General features: G+C 27.4%; 1 protein-coding gene and 1 long non-coding RNA gene across 4 annotated transcripts in view; one reads left to right on the plus strand and one right to left on the minus strand.

The window, feature by feature from the left end:
- Positions 1-24,760, plus strand: part of LOC111034234 — a 289,529-nt gene that overhangs the window by 208,709 nt on the left and 56,060 nt on the right. The window lies entirely within an intron of this gene.
- LOC111034236 lies at positions 12,095-15,604 on the minus strand. Its single transcript, XR_002604505.1, has 3 exons — positions 15,406-15,604; positions 14,606-14,749; positions 12,095-12,152 (listed from the first exon to the last, which is right to left on the minus strand). It is a non-coding gene; the product is annotated as an uncharacterized LOC111034236 (long non-coding RNA).

Raw genomic sequence — 24,760 nt, forward strand, 5'->3', positions numbered from 1 at the left:
ACTACGGATCTCTGACTTGCCAAAATGTGGCGCAGAGGCGTATTTTTTAAAATATCGGTTTTTTTCTATGACTCCTTCAGAAACAGCTTTGATGTTTACTCGACATTTATACACAAGGAAACCAGTAAAACATTTACAATAATAATTATAAAACCTTTAAGGCTCTGAATGGGCTAAGCACTTAGCTTTGTGAAGAATTTTAAAGCACTCTTTTTGAGACCGTTTAAGTTTTTATAATACTTTCATTCATATTAAAACCAATGTATTTGTTATATGCTTTTCAAGTGGAATAATAGTCTATAGTGTTGGATAATGATATATTTTACTAGGTACTTTACAAAATGCGTAATATTTGAATTATTCCACTGCTACAATCACGTAAGGTGCCTACTATACAAAACAAAAATCACTTTAGTTGCCACGATCGTTGTGTATACTTACAATATGCTTATAGATTTGGATAAGTAAAGTATCACACTTGATTTTTTTTCTTTCATTAAATATTTGATTTAAGACTGTAGTGCCAACTAAAAGGACGAGTTTAAGAAAGAAATCGATTCAAAATCAAATTTAATTTACTATGGTTATTACGTTGATCGATCAAATTTAAATTTAAAATTAATGATATTATACATAGGTTGTAAAAAAGCATTATTATTTGCCTTTTGGAAATGTCATTAAATAACAAAGCTGTGCCGCACAATTATTCACAATGAGACTTTTAATTTCCGCACAAAAATATTATGTTGTTATACTAGTTTGACTGTTTATCACTTTACAACGATACTCAGCGAATAGAACGTACCTATTAAATGACGCGTATTTTTGTCCCGGGTGTTGTTGACAGTCCGTGACGATTAGTTATCGGATATAGTTTTCCGAGTAATTTTAATCGCATCACATGGTATACACGTTTGAACATTACTACATTAGTACTTAAATTGAATTTTAATTATAAATACAGTCATTCAGATGGAAATTAAGTCTGAAAAGTTATTATATAAGCCTTGTTACAAAATATTAATAAATTCAATGTTCATGAATGCCTCCACATAAGTTTTTTCAGCGATAACTAGTAATCTGTAACAAGATATTCATTATAAATAATTAATTAAAAATGTATTGCAAACCATTTAAATTGCAATTTGCAAATCAAAATGATATTAATTATTATTTATTTTAATAAAATAAAGAAATACTTTTAAATTATAAATTGAAATATGTTCCTTGATTTTTGTAATATAATTATTATTAAAAGCAATGTCAAGTACAATTAGTTAAATAATAAAAAAAAAATTATGTTGTATCCGAAAACCACATTTATAAATAGCTATTTAATTAGTCTTCCAGGCAGATTATATATAAATTGTCGTCATAAAAGTACTATAGATGTATAATGAACAAATATTTATAAGCCTCGATTATTTAAAAAGAATAAAGAACATTATCGCTTAGCATATTTATTATTTATGTTAATTTCATTCCAAATCTCTTGAGTTAAAGTATACGTTAAAAATAATTCCTTTGGTAAAAAATAAAAATCACTTAAATGTTTTGTATTCGCCCGTAAACCAAACACATTTTGTATTACATATTACATTTCTGTGCACCTATACTAGTTTACGAGAAAAAACAAATAACCGTACTATTGATTTATATTTTATTCTAGATACTAGACAATATCTTGAAAAAAAAATTTGCGTTGCTCGCCCGTTTGATCAACAATTGACCCAAAGATGATGAAATGTTCGAATAATATTAGACGATTGAAATAAACTTCCACGGCAAAATTGAAATGAATGTATTTAAATTACTTAACACACGTTCAACAATAATGCATATAAGTAAAATAATAAATCGCAAACCCGACTGACGGCCATTATATTGTTCGACAGACTTGATGAGAAATAAATAATTTGAAAATAAGCTCTCTTGTATAAATTATGATGTAAATATATGGAATCACATTTCTGTGTGACAGCTATAAGTATATATATTATGCGATAGCGACTAGCGTTCTGTCCGTGGCCATAATCGTACTAATTTATAAGACTATAGTCATTAGTATTTATATACTAACTACGATGTAATAGATTTCTTATTCTCATAATATCTCTCTGACAGGTAGACTGCCAATAAAAGCCTTAGTTTTTGTTAATTGCCTGCTAAATAAAAATAATTGATTGAATAGGTGCCATAAGAAATTGTCTTCTCCCTATATACTATTAAAACTGTGAGACACAGGCTCATACAGTTAAGTGTCTCCTTAAGTCTTACATGAAAAAGTAGACGTAACATTATCTACTCAATATAAGGAGCTTTATTTTTTCAATGCCATTGTAAAAACAAAATAATGATAATTTCTAAGAATGTTATTGTTGTATAGGTACCTAGTTTATAATATTATTATGTTTTAATTACATGCCTACTACTCAAATACCTAATAGCAGACGTAACTGTGTTAAAAAAAAAATGAAAGAAACGCAGCTACTGGCTAGACACAGTTATCATCTATCTTGGTGTTAAAATTTGGCAGTAGACTTAATGGTTCGTCCCCAAGCCAAATGGTTTCGTAGCAAATGTGTCATTATTTTATTACTTAACAGTATAAAAGAGATACTGACCACTTGTATTTTTTTTTACGTGTTCAAACTTTAAACATTATTGAACGGGTAGTTTTTGATTTATTTAACTTTGTCTATTTAGGATAATGGATCCATGATAATAAATTCGGAAGATATTAAAGCTATAAATATGATTTGAGACTTATATTAATTAATATTAAAATGTATACATATTTATTAATTGTAAAATGGTTCAAATATAGTAGTAAATACTTGATCAAAACGCATTTTTTTATATTTTTGTAAAACTATTTTTAAGGACTATTATCATTGGCATAAACATTTTAATAACTTCTGAGAAACTAATCGTCCAAATGTTGAACTCTGCACCTACATTAAAATAATCATACGAATTATACTCTAAAAAATGTATAGTAAGACAAAGGTTCTGATTTGAATAACATAAGTTCGTACCAATACATGACCCTGCTTAAGTATGAAATAGCTACATAAAATCTTAAGAATTTGAAAACATGATATTTAAATAGATATCAAAGAAAAATTTTAAAAATCAGAATTTTCAATACCACAGTAAAAATGTATAATGAGCATGCTTGGCAAATCACCCTGAATAGATTTTAGGATTCATTAAAAATGTTATTATGAAACAGGCTCGTGACTAATATTACCATAAGAGTACCAAACACTTTTCATCGAAACGACAATAATTTATTAAGAAATAATTTTTACTACGAGAAATAAACAAAAGACGGATGAGAAAGAAAAAAATAGGTAAAAATATAAAGTGAATCGAACGTACGTGTTACCGTGGATCACTATTATTATATATTTTTATACGCCTTAGTGGCTGAGTATTATGCGACATACGTTTTATCAGAATGAAAAAAAGTATAGGTTCTATTATTGCGTTATTAACAACATATACGTGTTTACTATGTAAGTACGTGGTACCGTATTTTCGAAAGCGGAGAGTGCATACCGCACCTATGATTTCGGCATGTCGGCTACAAACATAATACCTACGTGATTCCACGATAGTTCCCCTCGGGTTAGATGGGAACGTTGTTGTCCGCAATATTTTGGGCCCATTTCGCGATCAGCACCGCTTTCAAAACTAATGGGAAACGTTATGTAAATCCCGGGCAGCCAGAGTCGTTCCTAAAACAAGGGAATTTCCGTAGATTAGTTTTGGTCGGTTCGTTTAGACACGGGCCCGGGTGTCGGTGTTGTGACTCAGAAATTATTAAAGTTCGGGCGGTGACGACACGGGCGAAACTCCTTTGTCATATTTTAATAGCGGCGTTAAAAAAAACCATTAGTAAGTTGCCGGAATAATTATAGAACAAAAGGTTCGACCGACTTACATTAATACCTTTTTATTGCGTTTTGTTTAATTTTCTAAATTGTTCTTGGTGAAATTACACATTAAGTATTCGTCTGACGCCGAAAAAAAGCAATAATCAGCCGGTGTCTTCCGCAAGACACTTTCAGGATAATTTTTTTTTTTTCATTTTCAACTCATCATCGACAAAGCAACCGAAAATATAAATGAAGTTTGTAAGAAAAGTACAAACAGAGTACTCTAAAATTCTTACCGAGTTCACAAAAAATTGATATGTTGTGTAGGACGAAGATAAGTACCTACTACACAGAAACCAGAACATGACGTGTTGATAGTTATAGTCAACCTTAATAATTGCACTTGGGTAGAAATAATTTATACATTGAAATGAAAACGGGAGGAACCCACTTCTAATATTACGTTAAAATTAATAACCACAGACAAACAACGTTTGAAGTGAATGACAATTACTAATAGTAAAGCTGACAATGAAACAATTTAAATAATAGTAACGTCGCAACTGTAATAATAATATTATTGTTTAATTAGGTTTATGCATGGAAAACATATTTTAACAAAAGCCAAAAGGAGATACAATATTCTAAAATAGTATAATTATATCACGAGTTTTTCGTGATATTAATATTTTATATTCAAGACGATGAAAACATTACGTATTACACAGCAATATAAGTATACTATTGACCATCTGTTGGGTGAACAACGCATAAATGCATCGTAATTTATAATTTATAATGTTTAAAAAAGTTTTGAAGTTGATGCAACGCAAATAACGATTAAATTACATATTAACTGATTTTCATAAATCTCCATATTTTTCCTGTGTATTTATCTTATAATTTTTAATTATAAATATTTATATAATACTGAACAAAATATTCTTAGAATTTGACTTGTGTTGATTTAAATGAATACTATTCCACAGTATTTCGATGAACCACATCAAAGTCAATAGCTCTAAAATTATCAATATATCATTGAAATTCAATAACACAAACTAATAACGCGTAATTTAAGTACATTAGTATAATACATTTTGCAAGTACACACAAGTTCAGTCATGATTAATAGGTACATTTTACATTCAAGAGGACTACACATATATTTTTTGTCTCCGTCTTACATGATGTGTGTAACATACCAAATTCATGTTCAACAGATCACGGTCAGGTTCTTTAGCTTAAAAAATAAGAGTGAATCGACCAATAATGAAACTTGATGGTAAGAACATTATCTGCATTTGTATGTGGTATTTTCAGGGCCGTATTTAAGAATTTGGCGCCCGTGGGCAACAAAATTTTAGCGCCCCCCCCTCCCCGCCCACTTTGCTAATAATTAAATTTAAAACTAGTTGGTAAGTATTACTAATAATACTAATTTTAGGTATTTGTGGTGTCTGTGTTTAGTATTTAAGTAAAATTATAAGAAAAAAAACTAAGCAAATGCAGTGGCCTGGTAAATATTATTAATATATTTAAAAATGTAAAAAATAACAGAATATAAGTAATATACTAATAAAATACAAAATAAACATAAAATATACAACATATTATTAAATACATTATAATACCTATATAAAATATATAACATACTATCAAATTCCATATAATATATAAAATCATTACTTTTTAAATAATTTTTTATTCTGCGGAGTGTAGAAAAAGACCTTTCGGTTGAATAGTTGGAGGCCAAATTACAAAGCAACATTCTTAAAGCTACATCAACATAAGGAAAAATTGTAACGAATTGTTTTTCTTTTATAAATTTACTCATGTCTAATAGGGTTTTAGGAGGGTTGGTGGTTAATTTTAATACACTTTGAAAAATTTTTTTAAACCAACGAAGTGTATAATGAAGTTATTGTATTAATGTAATTTTAACTAAATTAATATTAATCATTTTAAAAATGTATTAAATATAACTACGAGAGCTAGATTATAAAACATAAAACTAATACCTAACCGACAGTTGCTAAAAACACTTACCTTTTATTTCTTTTTTTGAAAAAAAATCAAATATTTTTGGAAGTTTTGAAATATTATTTTCAATNATTATTGGTTAAAGTATAGTTAGAATGAATCGTTTGAAACCCACATTGTATTACTATATCTTTATTAAACATTTTGAATAAAAAAAAAAAATACCTAACCATATAGTGTGTATTATTATTTATTACGTAATAATACGACATGAAAATGCCAAATAATTTTTCTATTATCTATGATTAATATTTTGTTTTTATAATGAATGTTATTTCTGATAAGTGAAAATGATAATCATCATAATTTGTCACACATAACGGAAATTAATCATCGAAGTAATTTTTTCTAGTATTTTAGTACCTAACACAAAGACAAAATTGGATCATGTGGTACTAAAGATCAAAAGAGCTCATATAGTCACATATTATTATTATAATGGTACCCCTAACGAATGCATGCATTGTCCACTACACAGCTCTGTGCGCCGTCACATGCACGGTGTCTATAGACAATATTTTATTTATTTAGTTACGAATTCATACTCGACGTACTACCACCACCACCACCACCACCACCACCACCGTCCATCACATTACCGACCATCGTCGACGTTTTGACTATTATTATTATCATAATAATATTACGTCCAAAGTGAGTTACTTTAATTTTTACGCTAATAATTATATTTTATTTTTGAAATAAATATCTGTTTCAGTATAATAGCTCGTGCATTTGCAAGTGTGTAGACAATTTATTTTTATCTAACTATTATTATTTTCGTAGTATATTATGGCGTTCTTGCAAACCTTAAAAAATCAAGCGAATACAGTGAATTCATCAATCGGCGATCTCAATCTGGACACACCATATGCCGTGCTCGAGATGAAAGAGGTGGATACTAAATTTGGTCCTGCCGTCACATGCATGCTGAGGGATGGCGCCACTGGAGGGTCAATTCACGTTTTTCTACCCAAGTCGATCAGGATTTACGTGTTGTTGGACTTCACCAAATATCAAAAATATTTAGAGAAGCATACATGAAAGCAGCTAATATTAGAAATGAATGTTCTGGTTTAAAAAAAACTGATATTTTTCTGTATGACCCAGAAGTATTTACTGCAGCAGATTTTTCAGCCGCTGAAACAACAAATCAAATTCTAGAACCAACAGGACATGTTGTAGCTGCACATCAAATTGAAATGGTAACACCTAATTATAATATTGCACCAGAAACTAGTACATCATATAATATTCCATTGAATGATTCTGTAAATATTGATGTGTCACAAGATAATATTACCATTATAAATACCAATACTTTTAATGTATCTCCAGAAATGATTCAACCTATTCCAAAAATTCCTGCTAGAAGTTCTAGGTCAAGTAACAGTAGAAGAGGAAAAACTGCAATAATAACAGCCAGCCCTTATAAAAATGAGCTGGAAAATTCACAATGTCTTAAACCGGTCAAAAGAAGTCTTTTTGAAAATAAAACTGTTTGCCATACTAAAAAAACTTTGAAAAAACATGCCACATGTTCCAAAAATGATGTTGATGTGCAGTGCTTATATTGTAGTGAGTTATACACAACAAACACAAATAGAGAAATATGGATCAAATGCACAACTTGTGAAAATTGGTTGCATGAATTATGTGGTAATGTTGAAAACTGGAAAAACTATATCTGTGATAACTGTAAAAAATAAGTTACCAACAGTCTATTATATTATATACTCAATTTAATTTTATTCTAAATGCAGAACAGTTAATGAACCTATTGTTAAACTATTTAATGTGTTCAAAAAGAACCTTTTTTTATCTCATAAAGAAATAAATATGTTCCTTTTATATAATTATTATTATAAACTTATATTTAAAAATTTATTGTTAAACTATTATGTGTTCAAGAACTACGAACCTATATCATCTTATAAAGAAATTAAAATGTTCCTTGTTATAATTATTTTGTTTTGTTTTAAATGTTGGTAGGTTTGGACCTATCTATTTATCTTATTTTATACATGAATATTAAGTTTTTTAGTATATTAAGTTCAATGTTTATTTTATTTTCATTATTTTGTTACTTACATGAATATTTAAACATGTTTGGTTAAAATGTTACTTAAAAATTTGTCATATAAGGTTACAGATCGTAAAGAATTAAATTATGGTATTCCTATTATAATGGTACCCCTAACGAATGCATGCATTGTCCACTACACAGCGCTGTGCGCCGTCACATGCACGGTGTCTATAAGACGGATACAACAAATGTCCGTTTAGCTGTGGAGCGTTTTCTTGAGTTTAAAACTCAATGATTGTTATTGAATCCCATACAATATCAATTGTATTCATTGCTTATGAAGACATCACTTTGTCACTTTAATAAAATATATAGCTTGTTGAAAAATTATTTACCTTAGTCAAGAACAAACTTAACCATTGGGTTTGTTAAAAACCCAAATTTTCACTATAAAAATAAAAAGAATTATGGCCTTGTAATATCGCTTTTTTTTTTTTAATATTGCTGATACAAAAAGAAGTTTTTGTTTTAAAATCCATTATTTGTATATGTTTTTTAAACTTGAATAACTTTTTCGCAAATGTGATTCCAAAACAATAAAATCGATATTGGGCAGTTAAAGTTATCTTTTATTTTTGTGAGAATATGTTTTTGCAATCAATAACTGCAAGCCTTCCCGGTTCTTTCCCGCGCGAAACCATTCATTGATAATTTCATAATTACTCAACAACAATAAACAGAACTGATGTGGGGACACTAATAAGTTACTTTGAACATTTCAATTAGTACTTTAATATATTATTCGAAATTCTTAAATTATATTCCTTTGAAATTTTCAAAATCAAACTTCTTAAAAATAATGTACGACGTTTCTACTACGGTAAGGACTATTTCTAAAATAAAGTAATTATTATGTTTAATAGCTAATCGATGTGTTAATGTCTAGATACTTAAAATAAAATAAAAACTATATTAGGTCTTTACTGGTAAATTATTATTTTAGATTTGAATTGTTATTATTTTTTATAAGCTTTTTTCAGTTTGAAATAATGATTGCCCATAAATAATTTTGTTATCTTAGATCAACCACAATAAACAATATAACAAAAAATATTTTTTTTTAGCTGTCGTGTAAAAAAAATATTAAAAATTAAATCGCTGATTTAATGTTCCGTTATGGATATAGAGCAATGTGAGTTTTTTACCAGTAGTTCACAAAAAATAGATATGTTGTGTAGGACGAAGATAAGTACCTACTACACAGAAACCAGAACATGACGTGTTGATAGTTATAGTCAACCTTAATAATTGTACTTGGGTAGAAATAATTTATATATTGAAATGCAAACGGGAGGAACCCACTTCTAATATTACGTTAAAATTAATAACCACAGACAAACAACGTTTGAAGTGAATGACAATTACTAATAGTAAAGCTGACAATGAAACAATTTAAATAATAGCAACGTCGCAACTGTAATAATAATATTATTGTTTAATTAGGTTTATGCATGGAAAACATATTTTAACAAAAGCCAAAAGGAGATACCAACAATATTCTAAAATAGTATAATTATATCACGAGTTTTTCGTGATATTAATATTTAATATTCAAGACGATGAAAACATTATGTATTACACAGCAATATAAGTATAATATTGACCATCTGTTTGGTGAACAACGCACAAATGCATCGTAATTTATAATTTATAATGTTTAAAAAAGTTTTGAAGTTGATGCAACGTAAATAGCGATCAAATTACATATTAACTGATTTTCATAAAACTCCATATTTTTCCTGTGTATTTATCTTATAATTTTTAATTATAAATATTTATATAATACTGAACAAAATATTCTTAGAATTTGACTTGTGTTGATTTAAATGAATACTATTCCGCAGTATTTCGATGAACCACATCAAAGTCAATAGCAGTAAAATTTTTTAAGGACTATTATCATTGGCATAAACATTTTAATAACTTCTGAGAAACTAATCGTCCAAATGTTGAACTCTGCACCTACATTAAAATAATCATACGAATTATACTCTAAAAAATGTATAGTAAGACAAAGGTTCTGATTTGAATAACATAAGTTCGTACCAATACATGACCCTGCTTAAGTATGAAATAGCTACATAAAATCTTAAGAATTTGAAAACATGATATTTAAATAGATATCAAAGAAAAATTTTAAAAATCAGAATTTTCAATACCACAGTAAAAATGTATAATGAGCATGCTTGGCAAATCACCCTGAATAGATTTTAGGATTCATTAAAAATGTTATTATGAAACAGGCTCGTGACTAATATTACCATAAGAGTACCAAACACTTTTCATCGAAACGACAATAATTTATTAAGAAATAATTTTTACTACGAGAAATAAACAAAAGACGGATGAGAAAGAAAAAAATAGGTAAAAATATAAAGTGAATCGAACGTACGTGTTACCGTGGATCACTATTATTATATATTTTTATACGCCTTAGTGGCTGAGTATTATGCGACATACGTTTTATCAGAATGAAAAAAAGTATAGGTTCTATTATTGCGTTATTAACAACATATACGTGTTTACTATGTAAGTACGNGATTGTTATTGAATCCCATACAATATCAATTGTATTCATTGCTTATGAAGACATCACTTTGTCACTTTAATAAAATATATAGCTTGTTGAAAATTATTTACCTTAGTCAAGAACAAACTTAACCATTGGGTTTGTTAAAAACCCAAATTTTCACTATAAAAATAAAAAGAATTATGGCCTTGTAATATCGCTTTTATTTTTTTCAATATTGCTAATACAAAAAAAAGTTTTTTTTTTTAAATCCATTATTTTTATATGTTTTTTAAACTTGAATAACTTTTTCGCAAATGTGATACCAAAACAATAAAATCGATATTGGGCAGTTAAAGTTATCTTTTATTTTTGTCAGAATATGTTTTTGCAATCAATAACTGCAAGCCTTCCCGGTTCTTTCCCGCGAGAAACCATTCATTGATAATTTCATAATAACTCAACAACAATAAACAGAACTGATGTGGGGACACTAATAAGTTACTCTGAACATTTCAATTAGTATTTTAATATATTATTCGAAATTCTTAAATTATACTCCTTTTAAATTTTCAAAATCAAACTTCTTAAAAATAATGTGCGACGTTGCTACTACTGTAAGGACTATTTCTAAAATAAAGTAATTATTATGTTTAATAGCTAATCAATGTGTAAATGTCTAGATACTTAAAATAAAATAAAAACTATATTAGGTCTTTACTGGTAAAGTATTATTTTAGATTTGAATTGTTATTATTTTTTATAAGCTTTTTTCAGTTTGAAATAATGATTGCCCATAAATAATTTTGTTATTTTAGATCAACCACAATAAACAATATAACAAAAAATATTTTTTTTTTCGCTCTCGTGTAAAAAAAATATTAAAAATTAAATCACTGATTTAATGTTCCGTTATGGATATAGAGCAATGTGAGTTTTTTACCAGTAAACAAAGTTCATGCAAATTATGGTTTTTGAATACATATATGTAATATATAGTATAAATATATATATATACACACATTACAGAAAGAAACGTTTTCACATATACGTCCTTCCCTTCGTACTCTGTAATATTATATTTATAGCAAATTTATATTCAATCTCTTTTTTCTACTTTTTTTTAACATTAGTATAGAATTTACATAAATTACGTCATGTGGTGTTTGCGGACGTTTATACCCATCGTTGTGCACGTTCGATGTTCTTTTACCAAAAATAAAAAAATGCCAATGACATTCAATATTTCAAAGAACCCGTTTTCTGTATACCGTATTGTAAATATACATTGCAATTGTATAACATTTCATTTTGAAAAACATTTTTAATAACTATTGCAAAATAATAAAAATATATTGCTACAAGTGATGAGTTATGACCTAAACGATCAATAAAAGTGATAAGTACGATTATATAGTAAATGTTTCCTTGCAAGTAAAAAGTAAGTTCATCTTCAAAAGTTAAAACATAACCATATCTTATAAAACGAGATGTGTGAAAATTTAATAAAATAATAATAATATAAATTAAATTAAATTATTTATTATTAAGTAAAATGTGTGTATTTCATCACTATTGTTGTATAGTACGTATGCCAGCAACACTTGCATAAAAATGTTCGTTTATTTTTCTGAAAAATCAAAAAATAAGTAAAATCACTCCATCAATACATTCAAATACATGTCTTAGAAATCTGAAAGATGCTTTCTAAATTTAACATGTGTTTCTCAATCCTAAAGTACTTATTTTCAAAAGTAGATAATGTTTATCCAATATGTACCCAAACTTAAAATAACTAATAATAATGAGCTGTGATGGAAAACATTTTGAAACCACTGGTCTACAGCTTACTTTTAACAGTACCTAACCACTAATTTATTAATCATTTTACAATGTTGTACAGTTATCTATAGTTAAACGCAAATGTTCAAAAGCCTTTTCCTATGACGTAGATTATAATATTATTAAAACTTCAAAGTTTGTCATTTACTCGAGAGTTCAAATATAAAATTTTCAGTTATAATACTATGTAATAGACTAAAAACTATTTTAGGAGGTTTACCATAAATATTAATTAGCAACGATAATTCTCCACTTCAAACTTCCAGGATTAATTGGTATTAATGACTTGGATTTGTTTAGAGTTTGTTTGAGAACAAAAAAAAATTGCAGTACAAAAAAATTTCTAAATATTAGATTAATGCAAAAACTACTCTTTCTAAATAAATTGGAAATATCACATACTAATTTGGATGTTAAACTACACTAAGTTGCACTATTTATATTAGGGTTCTTTACTGTATAATCCTATATTAATACTAAGTATATGACATAGATGTATTATTCAAATATTTTAAGGAAACCATAGTAAAATAGTATAAAGTTAAATATAAAAAACCTATACACATAGATTTTACTATTCATAAGTAAATAATGAGTTATAGTAATACTGTATTGTTATAAAAATTAAACCGGTATAGATAATAAATTTAAATTTAAAACATCAATTTAAACTCAATATATCATAGGAATTTTTATTTTAAAATAATTTACTATGCTCTAAATGGTCATTTAATTTTTTTTTAAATATGAACAAACGACTAATAATACATTATAAGTAGACACATCTTTATATACTTTATTCATTAATGATATATATACAAAAAACGATCATACAGGAGATCAATAAAGGTGAAAACCTTTAGGTAAATTTTTAATATTGCTAAAATTGTGTCAAGAACAACTTATAACAATGGCTCTACCACTAATAAACCTTATTTATGGAGTCTCAAAAAAGAATATTTATGACATACGTGTCGATAAATTTCACCAAAAACATTGTTTTAAACGAATCTCTAATAATAATATATCTTAAAGTATGAAAAAAAACTTGATACTTGTGTTACCTAGGTACTCTTAAATATACTCGTTAAATGAAAATACCTAGGTATTAATATACTCTAGAGAACCAAGAAAAAATTCATTCTCGAGAGTGATAAAAACAAACACACATTTGTTTTTTAATATTAACTAACTTTATAATATACACTTTATTTTAATTTTATCATGATAACATTTATAACAGTAATCTGTGGGAAGATTATATTTTTATAGGTAAATTTAACAAATTTTGTATGTATAGAGATAGCTTTATAAATACTAAGAGGCAATGAACAATAAACGGTCCAAATGGGCATCGTGTGGCATGCACAAAGTCGTTAAGATAACTGTATGATTACCCGAAGTAATGTTATTTTTTGTTGGATTTTAAACGGTTTGAAAAAAAGTGATTATTTTTAATGGGACTGTTTTTAGAAGTAAACCGTATTATGAAAATATATATTAATATTCCCACTGATGGGTCCACGAAAACCGTTTGTTATTGAGAATAGTTAAACACTATCAACGTATTATTCACTACAAAGGGATAGTCCACTTTTGGAAAGTATATTCTACTATATTATTATAATATTATGTACATAAAATTATCGACCAAGTTGTACGCATATACATACAACTTCTACAATAAGGAATGTGATATTATTACAAATTATTACGTAAATAAATAATTCAAATAATTAAATAATTAATAGTACCTATACTTATAGGTATAACATTTTATTTTAAATCGTAGTATTATTTATATTTTCAGATATTTTATATTTTTAAATTCATAACTACATTGAAAATATTTGAAGTTGAATAGTTTCATGAATATATTTATGTATGCATACAAATATTAAATACGCTAAAGCTTTTTTTTATGTATAATTTATACTTAGCCTGGGCTGCAACATTGGTATTAGCTGAGCAAAAAATACTAAAATACTAGTATGTATTACTTACAATAAATGCAATAAATGCTTCTTATCAAAATTCAAACTTAAACTCATACCTACAAAAATAAATGGCGACTGTGATGTATTTATTATTTTTAATTGGTGTATCGGCAACTTATATGGAAATTTGTAAAATTTTTTCAACCTTTTTACACAAATACAAATATTATAACATGCATTAAATGAAAAAAAAAATTTCAAATGCATTCAAATATTATTTTGACCAGTACTAAAAATTTATTACTTTTGAACATGATCCAATTTTCTATCAGAAGCCATCCTCAAAGATGAAAATTGAACAATTTATTCTGTTTCGCTTGGAGATGAGAGTCACAAAAAAACCCATCATTGTAAAATCTATAGATACATGCATGGCTCCTTTCAGAATCTAAAATAAAGGATTATATGTTGAACAATTATTATCTTCTTTGGTTCTTTAATAAAAATTGTATACAATCTCATATTGTTGATTATCATTATTCATGAGTTTTTATAGATAAGTACCTACTTAGTTATTGTATTAACAACATAACTATTAAAAACAAGTAATAATTTTAAAAATAAAAGTAACTTTAATTGCAATGACGTTTTTCTTCTTTGTTACTTCTTATAATTTTATAACCAAATAACGAAAAAAGTAACTTGAGAATTTAATTATAATTTAAAAAGGTAATTTTTAATGTAAATTAATTTGGGTAAAAAGTAAGTAATTTCCCAAACACTGAAGAACATTGATTCAAAAGTTCAAAACGAAAACAAAATTTCAAAATAGTCATACAAATTAAAATAATAATACATATCATATTTTAATCACCTATTTTTATTTTTGTTTAATTTTACATTATGATCTCGTATAATGATATAATATACGACTATTTAACGTGTATTAATTATATCACCTTGAACATTCATCATAAAACAAACCAACATGGGTCATATAAAACTAATTTTTAGTTTCATGAACATATATAAAAACAACATTTAAAAGAACTAAAAAAGGCAAACCTTTATTTCAAAACTTTTATCACATAAACAAAAACTTACCAAATTAATAAGAAGTTATGCTTCCGTCCTGTGTTAAATTTCAATGTAAACTGTACGTCTGTACAGTAGGAGCCTAAGATTTTTTAACGTATGTGTATTTTTAAACCTTTATTCATTTGAAGTAAATACAGATTTATGCTGAAGTCAAATGTAGGTACATTTAAACTTTTTGAATGAAACCAAAAGCATAAAAAACCTAACCTAGAAAAACATAAAACAAAAAAATGATTTATTTTTTTATCAACATCATTACAAATTTACAAGGTATGAAAATCAGAACTATTAAAAATGAAATTAATTTTTTTGCTAAGACATAATTAAACATTAATTATTCAATCAAAATTAATTTTGAATAAAATGATATAAAACTGAACGTTTCTTATTCATGATCTATAACAGTAATATAATGTTCTGAGAATTTATTAATTAAAGTCTTAACTATGTGTGCATAAAATATTACAATGGTTAAATACAAATCAGAAAATAATATTATTACTCAACTTAAAGCATTCTTCATTATGATTTACTATACTAAAATTGTTGATACTAATATTAAGTATTAACTATCATAATAAAAGTAGTTTTATAGTATTCTAATTTAAATATAAGTATACCTATCAACTAACTTATATTAATAGTACTATATTATTATTATTATTATGGTGTGCTATAATTTTACATTTTTATTTTATCATAGTTCATACGAGTAGAACTAATATTATTAAAATAGGTACATGTATAAGTATATAACTAATGTTACAATATTACATTAATAGTTTATTAAACTTAAAAAATTCAGGATACTCGACGAATAAAAACCACAATATCAAAGATTACAAATTCAAAAATATATTCTTAGCCCTTACTTGCTTGCCCTCTTTTTGCAAAAAAAAAAAACATGAGTGAAATGAATCTATCAATCGTCCTCTATTTGAAAATAAAAAATTGATGATCGGCTGATTTATTACTTAATTTATGGAACTTGCAGATTTCCTTCAAACAAATTAATAAAATGAATAGGTATGGAATTTTTTATGGACACGTAATATATTATGAAATTAAAAACTATTTCACGGGTGATATTGCATTCATTCTATTTCTAACAATTTCAGATGACGATTAATCGATCTTGCAATTTAGTAGAACAATTTTTATAATTGGACACAAATGTTATATACTAAAATAATACTCAATATCCTCAAGATACCATTAAAAATTATCTTAAATATAATTGAAAATTCCCATTTAAGCTCTAAAGCAGATTTCATGGAAGAATAATCACTGACGAGCGACCAAAATCCCAAAACGACAATAAAAAATAAATAAGTCTTCAAATGGGTATGTATGGATGACAACGAAGGTCCTCGTTACATCTCACTAATGTAATACAGCATGTAACACAAAGTCGTAAAACCACTCAGGCCAAATCACTTTCAAATCCTATTTACTTTATTCATTTAGGTATATGGAACAACTTGAAATATAATTCCCTCCATATGTAAGAATAAAGGATTTCAGAAATATTTTATTAAAATATAAGATATTTTTAAATATTTAAGTACCTACCTACATTTTTGTATTACTATTATTCCATTACTACAACTACAACTGTACTTACAATATCTAATATGGTCCAGTAACTTTGTGTGTACAATTATTTCATTACATTTATACATTTTGAGTGCATGAAACGCTTTTTTTACAAGTGTAAAAGTTAAAACGTGTCACAATGAACCGAAGATGAATAAACAATGAATACTACATTGGAAATAAATCAATTTCTTCCAAGGCTTCTTTTTTTTTAACAAATGCATAGGTATATTTTTTCTTTGCAAATGTCATCAACTACCTGAACATTTCAATAATTATAATGTGCAATTCATATAATTGTCTAGTATAGATAATAATATTGATTATTTGACAGTTGGTAAGTACTTACGGTTCATGAAAACAAATTTAATTTGAAAATGTTTGTGATTTTTAAAATTTGAAATCCTACAACTAATATTTCTAAAATATAACCTAAGTTGAATTTCCAATTTAGCTGTATCAAACTTATAAACATTTTTCTGAGGACCAATAAAAAAAACCTTGAAAAAACTATTATTTGAAAACTTATTACCCTCCGCCTTCCTTATACTCTACAATAAGTATAAAAACATTAAATGTATAATTTCTATTTAAATTTTAGATAATTTATTTAAAGTTATTATTTCCCTGTTTTAGGTATGGAATATATAAATATATATATATATATATTGAAATTCCAACATTCATCAACCATCTTTTAACCTTTTTCAGCTGAACATAATATTCTAATTAACATAGTTTTATTTTTTTTTGAAAATGTTTTAAGTATTATTTATATACGTATACTTTTGGATTATACTGCTTAAAAACAAGATTTAAAATTATTTTTGACCTTTCGGGGCTTCTATTTTTAAAAAAATCACTTATTATGCTAATGTAAACGATGTACGATACACATCTAATATTTAAAGCTATATCATTGATTTCAGAATGAATTTTAAGTTTTATAAATAAATAACATTAGGTACGAACAGCTTTTTTACAATCCACCCTTCCATTATTCTGTTTTTTTATTTTATCTACACATCTATTTGCTATTGTTTATTATAATTAAATATTCATATCGAAACCACAAACTTATTTTAACATTATCGTACAGTATTTTAAGTTTACAATATAAGTAATAATGATTTACTGCATATCTACAAATATTCAATATATTTTACCGTTGAAAATATGAAAATTAAAAAAAAAACGTGAGTTTAAGTGAAAATTGTTTAGCAATAAATAACGTGTCAACCGTTCAAGAACATCATTCTTTTGTAACAATGTCAGTAGATTTTATTATTTTCTACTGCAGTGTTACAGTCTACACGATTCTACATGTAACTTACGCCCAATCAACCACACATTTACCGCGGTGGTACATTACATATCTACTGAGATGTTGACCAATGTGACCTACTCTAAGCATCATTGAGTTGCACTGCTCTGGGGAGGAGGGCGTGTAATTCACTTTTGTTAATAGTCATCAACAATATTAATTATTCACGACTAATGATATTTTAAGTACAATATTTTGAAAGCCTTTTTCGAGTTATTTACAACAGCAAAAAAGTAATTATATTCTGCAAAATATGAAAGTGAACATCAAATAACCAATTATATTACACTAAGTAATTGTACTGATGAATCTCCACGATATACTTTGTACTGCAGTCACTTGGAGTCTAAACGGGACAAAAATATTTTTATTTTTAAAGAATAAAGAAAAGAAGATTTTTAATAAATAATAACACGACGTACAATAATGACGGTTTAAACGTTTTTATTTTAGTTTTATTATATGCTATATTATATACGAATGGAGGATCAGAGAACAAAACTAGAACTCACAAGCCACTTAATTACTTACAACTAGAACTTGTACGACACACGCATTATGACTGAATATTATTCTAAATGAAACTTTCAGTTTGTAAACTAGTGTGGATTTGAAGAGAATTTTTTTTTACGATATCTACAACGAGATAATAACGCACAATTGACACGTGCCATCAAACACCAACTACAGCAGAACGTGCTATAGCAATCGTCTTGAATCCTTAAAATATATTATTATAGTGTGTCATGCTTATTATATCGTATGAATTGAATAACAGATGAGGAGCAAGAAAACAATAAAAAACCTCAAAATATTATGTCATAGACGAAATAGATGCAAACCTGGAATTGTGGAGGCCATAAATAATTAGTACATTTTAAACATTTCAACCTAACCTACGTAGGTAGCTGGTATGGTATATATTATACGGGGTAGATCAGGGATCACCAAATGACGGAACCTTTGGATGAACTTTATCCGAAAATACATTTTTTTTTTTTATGGTGAATTAACGAGCATTTCAATAGTTATAATTTAATTTTTTAGTTTTAACTTTAGTTTAATTGAATAAACATATGAATTACATTTTGATAGCCCCCGAAAACTTTCTGAAATCCTAAAGTGGCCCTTTAAAAATGTTAATTGGTGATCCCTGGTGTAGAGTATTTGGTAATTTGGGCTTTATTAAGCGCACTTGTGGTTCATTCATTGAATCTCTTCCCTTAAAAATTCTGTTTTTCTCTTGTTCGTTCCAACTTAAAATACATTCTTCTCATCTGAATAAATAGCACATCTTCACTTTGGTAAAATCTGTTACTTTTTTACGTTAATTTTTTTTTAATTTTGTTTAATTTAAATTTCATATCCATAGACCTCCAAGTGGCTCTTACAATAATATTTTTAATTTCCTTAAACTATCACTACTAAGTGATACATTAAAATGTATTCATAAATTATTATTATGTTCCATTGATTGTAGTGAATTTTTGTCTTTAAATCGTTTTAAAATAATTGCTCAATGAAGAGGACGTAATACCCGCATATGTTGTCTCCGTCTTACAAATGGGTAACAATGGTAACATATACAAATGTACACTCAGAAGATCACGTTTAGCCCCTTTAGTTTAAAAATTAGAGTGAATTGGCCTCTTATAACATTTAAAGGTAAGATTATTAGGCCCTAATTAGCTTTTTATTGATATTATTATTTATTATTTTTAAGTAAGTTATGATCATCTTAAAATGTACAGTTTCAGAAAAGGCAATAACTTATCTCAAAATAATGATATCTAAATAAGCCTACTTGGGGTCCTCAATAATAACCTTACCCTTAAATGTTATGAGAAGTTAATTCATTCTAACTTTTAAACTAATGGTGCTAAAAGTGATCCGTCCAGAGTAAAATGTGCTATATTACGCACTTGTAAGACGGAGAAAATACATGCGTTTATAACGTCCTCTAGAGATTCTAAACCGTTTTAACCAATATTTTCAAATATAATAATAAAACGAAAATTGTATTTTGAAGCTCTTCTGCTAACCTCCTAATGGTTTCTTATAATACCTACATAATATGTTTTTGATTATATTTAATAAGTCTCTGTCGTCTTTATTTTGTTCTAAACAATATTTTATTTTTAGTCTTTCTCGTTACAATCAATTTAATATTGTAAGTAATATAGTAGCTGGTTTAGTGTACAATATTTGTTTTATTCCTGTTTTCTGTTATACCTAATAATTGAGTTGTATACTCGAACAGTATGACTCTCGTCCGTTTGTTGACTGAATATATAAACAAGCAATTATATCAATTATTTATAAGTATTTTTTTGTTAATTTGTCTTTTTGCATCCCAACAAAAAATGTTTGTCTGTAAAACCGGTAGCAATCTCGCTTACTACACCGTTTGCGGTATTGCAGTAAACGACATATTATTTTGGTTTAAACGGCGTAAACGATTTTTTTTTTTTTTTAAATTCGCAGCCTATGTTTTTGTGCAATTGCAATACACCGTGTATACAACAGTATAATATATTCACTGCTGGCCGTCAACGGCGACGACCACACTGGTGACGGGTACAAAACGTGCATCGTCGAGCGGAACTGCAATAATACGCGCCCTCTGCGCGCACTTTAATAATAATTGTTATTGTTGTCGCGCCCGCGAGCGTCCGTCACCGCAATCAGCGACGGACGGTCCGAACGCTACCCTCCGTCACACCAACCCCTAACACGCGTGACTTTCGTCAATTGCTTTTCGCATGGTATATACCCTTGCCTAGGTACTGCAGGGTGTCTGTCGTCTCCGGTCGAGCTTAATGTCCGTGGTGTTGGGCGACGATAAATGACAGCAATAGTATCAAATACTCGTGTGTGTAATAATTAATAATAACAATAATATTGTGTGTATATCTTTGATCCATCTCCGTTGAGCATGGACTCATAAAATATGATTGAACAATTGCACACCCATTGCCCGTCGTTTTGTTCATCGCAATTAAATAGATCAATGAATCCATATGCTATCTATCGGTTTTTAAGAATAATAATATAAAATATGTATCATCGTAATATTATCGTGTCATCACAAATATTTAATTTAAGATGTGTGCTTTTTATATCTTTTTCTTCTTATTTTTCTTTCGGGCAATAAGAGCGAGTTCAAAAAGTTTCACACGGACATCTCCGCGTGGATTTGAAATTGATTATACCTATTGAACGGGTAGTTTCTCGAATTGTTTGGTATAGTTTTTGAACAAAAATAAAAACAGCGAACAAAATCGTAAAAGCAAGCTTTTCTGTTAATAACCCATACAATCGGAATCGGTTCCAAATCTGATTGTAGTTCCTTTCCGATTCGAAATAATAATAATACACGACGATAATAATGTATTATTAAACCGTCCCGCGGCGATCAGAAGAATAATATACGAAACAAAATAATATGGTCGTCATTACATAATAATATGAAAATCGCCGTTAGAACTGACTTTTGTCAGTCGTTTTTCTTTCGATATATGTATGGTATGTAGGGTACATAAGTACATTACATTTAATAATATGTTATAGGGTAAATTTTACTGTACACACATATATGAGACGTGTAATCGCTGAGGACCTTGTAAGAAAGGTATTTTATTATTTTTTCCACTCATCCTAACATATTCCTCTCAACCACTGACAATAGCTATTGTGAGATCGATCAGTTGTCAAATGTGACCGAAAACTTATCTGTACGCATTAATAATAATTACTAACATTATATTTCACTAGTCGATAATATTGTTGTGGAAACGTTACACACATTTTGGTATTAAAACTAAAATAAATTAAATTTTTCCAGCCACGTGATGGAGGTGTACGCATTAGGATAACCTAGTAAAACTATTTACCACACTATCCACGCATGGTTGGATTTCCTCCTCACGAACGGTCCGAAAACAAAATATGTGTTGTAAACAGTTTTAGGTGGAAACGTTGTCTGCACATTTGAAATACTCATCACAACGTTTTCACCGAGATCTGAGAAGTTGTTAAAAATTACACTTCGGTTGGCAGTTTGGCACCGCGATGTCAAAATTACATTCTCGTAAAACTATATACGAGCAAAACACTTTGGTCGAGTAAGTTCAAAAATAAAACAGTCACATTATTTATCGCAATTTGTTTCGTCCGATGAAATGACACGTTTTTATTTTGTTTTTAATCTTTTATCAAATTACTAATGTTTTAAATTGTACAATAAAAATACCTACTTCAAATAACTTTTATAAGACCCAGAAATTTTTATATTTCGTCAACACGTTCAATACATGTTTTAATTTAAATTTTTTGAAACGCGTAATATCCAGGTCATGCCTGGTTAACATACAATTATCAAAATAAATACCTACCTGTACCTGTTCGATCACCATTTAAGTGTAGTTTCTTAACGTGATTTAGATTTTAGTAATTAATGTGTCGATATTAATAATCACCAGAGTCAAAATGAAAATAATACCTTTCGATTAAATTAACGTTTTCTATAAAAATTGAAGTTATAAATTTATTTATTTGAAAATTCTAACTGGAGTAGTATGTATACATTTAGTTAAATTAATTTTTGTATCAGAATCATTTTTTTTTTTTTTTTATAGCCATTATTTATCTCTTCATTAAAACATTTAAATACCTATAACTTCAGTCCGTAATTGAAATAATACAAATACCTAATAAAATACTTACAGGTTTTGATTATAATATAATTTGATTTTCAATTGAACGGAATTGGTTTTGTAGTTACCTAACCATCAAAATATTCACTATCAACGTGTCTAAAAATGTAGACGTAAACGTAGAATTGATGGGTCATTCATTTTGAGTAATGAAAGTTCTAGGGAGTTTATTTTTATTTTTCACCCGTAAAACCTACCTTGAATTATATGGTCATATTAATAAAATACATCGATGCCAATTCGATGGTATAAAGTTGAAAATTTGTTTTAAAAATATTTGCTTTAGTTAATTTTACAATACAATGTGACTGATACGTTTTCTTCCAAGCAAGGTTCAAATATTATGCAACAATAATTAAACGAAGATCTATAATCCACGAGAAAAAAGTAATTATTTATGAAAAATTCCATATATATGCTAACCCAAAATGTATTTCATCAAAAACTCTATACTATTTATAAACTAAAAGTCCATAAATAATACTTTTAGTATGGAAACATACTATTAGCATATTTTTTATGGACCCAAGTATTAACATTTAATAGTGTTAAATAAATATGCTTAAGGGTTTTTAATTAAAAACCCTCATGGTCTTAAAATAAAATATTAATTTTTTTTAACTATATGCTTTGTTGACTCTATATACCTACAAATACAAAATGTCAAAACAGTTTCTAACTGACGAGCATTTCGTATAACAATTTTTATAAAAAAAAATTTACCACTCATAAAAACTGCATTAATTTTGCACACAATAGTCCTTAAAATGAGTTAACAAAAAACCTAAAACCGTTAATGTAATAAACAAAAAAAACCCATAAAATATAAAAATATAACACTGATGTTACAGCTGTACATTTCTATGATCAAAATCTATATAAAGTTTATGTCACAATTTAAACATAAACTAATTAATAAATGTTATAGTGGAATTTTCATTAAAAATTCTGATAAAAATATTTTTAAAAAAAATTTTATTTCTGTGAAAGGTAACTAATATTTAATATTGACCATAAAATGAAAATATGTTCATACCATTAACTACTGTTGACATTGATTTTATAATAACAGATTACGGATAAGCGTTTCCAAAAATAAAAACGGTTGATTGCTCATGGCAGTGCAACCGACAACGGAGGCGAGATAGAGCTAAATATATAATGCAAAATCAATGTTAATATTGAATTATTACATACTGCAATTTTTTGACGTACAGTTTTTTTCAACTAGGTACTCGTAGTTAATTAATTTGTAATGAGTTGGATTCGATTTATTATTTGTAATATTACAATGTCATAAAATATTTATAATTTAAAGTTTACATATCTTTCCCTCCGTCTATATTTTAACGAATACTACGTTCATCATTTAATATGGACAATAAAATTAACATCGTAATATAGACGCCACACAAAACAATGGCTTAAAAATTATACAATTAATAACTGAAAAAATATATAAACCGGCACTTAAAGTCTGTCACCAAAATAAATTGACTAAAACTACTGCAAAGGCCGAAGTCGCAATTAAAGTATAAACACGGGACTTGTGTATCTCATTCGGAAAAATCAATTAATCTTGAAATAATAATACTTTTCAGTGGAAAAATCTCGAATAAATGAATTGGTGAAATTACGTTTTATGAGTATTATTTTTTGTCATAAGAAATGGGCCATTTTGGTTTTTTCGTCTGGTCCGGATTTCTATATTTACACCACTGTCTCA

This window comes from Myzus persicae, unplaced genomic scaffold (assembly GCF_001856785.1).
Source record: "Myzus persicae strain clone G006 unplaced genomic scaffold, MPER_G0061.0, whole genome shotgun sequence".
NCBI lineage: Eukaryota > Metazoa > Arthropoda > Insecta > Hemiptera > Aphididae > Myzus > Myzus persicae.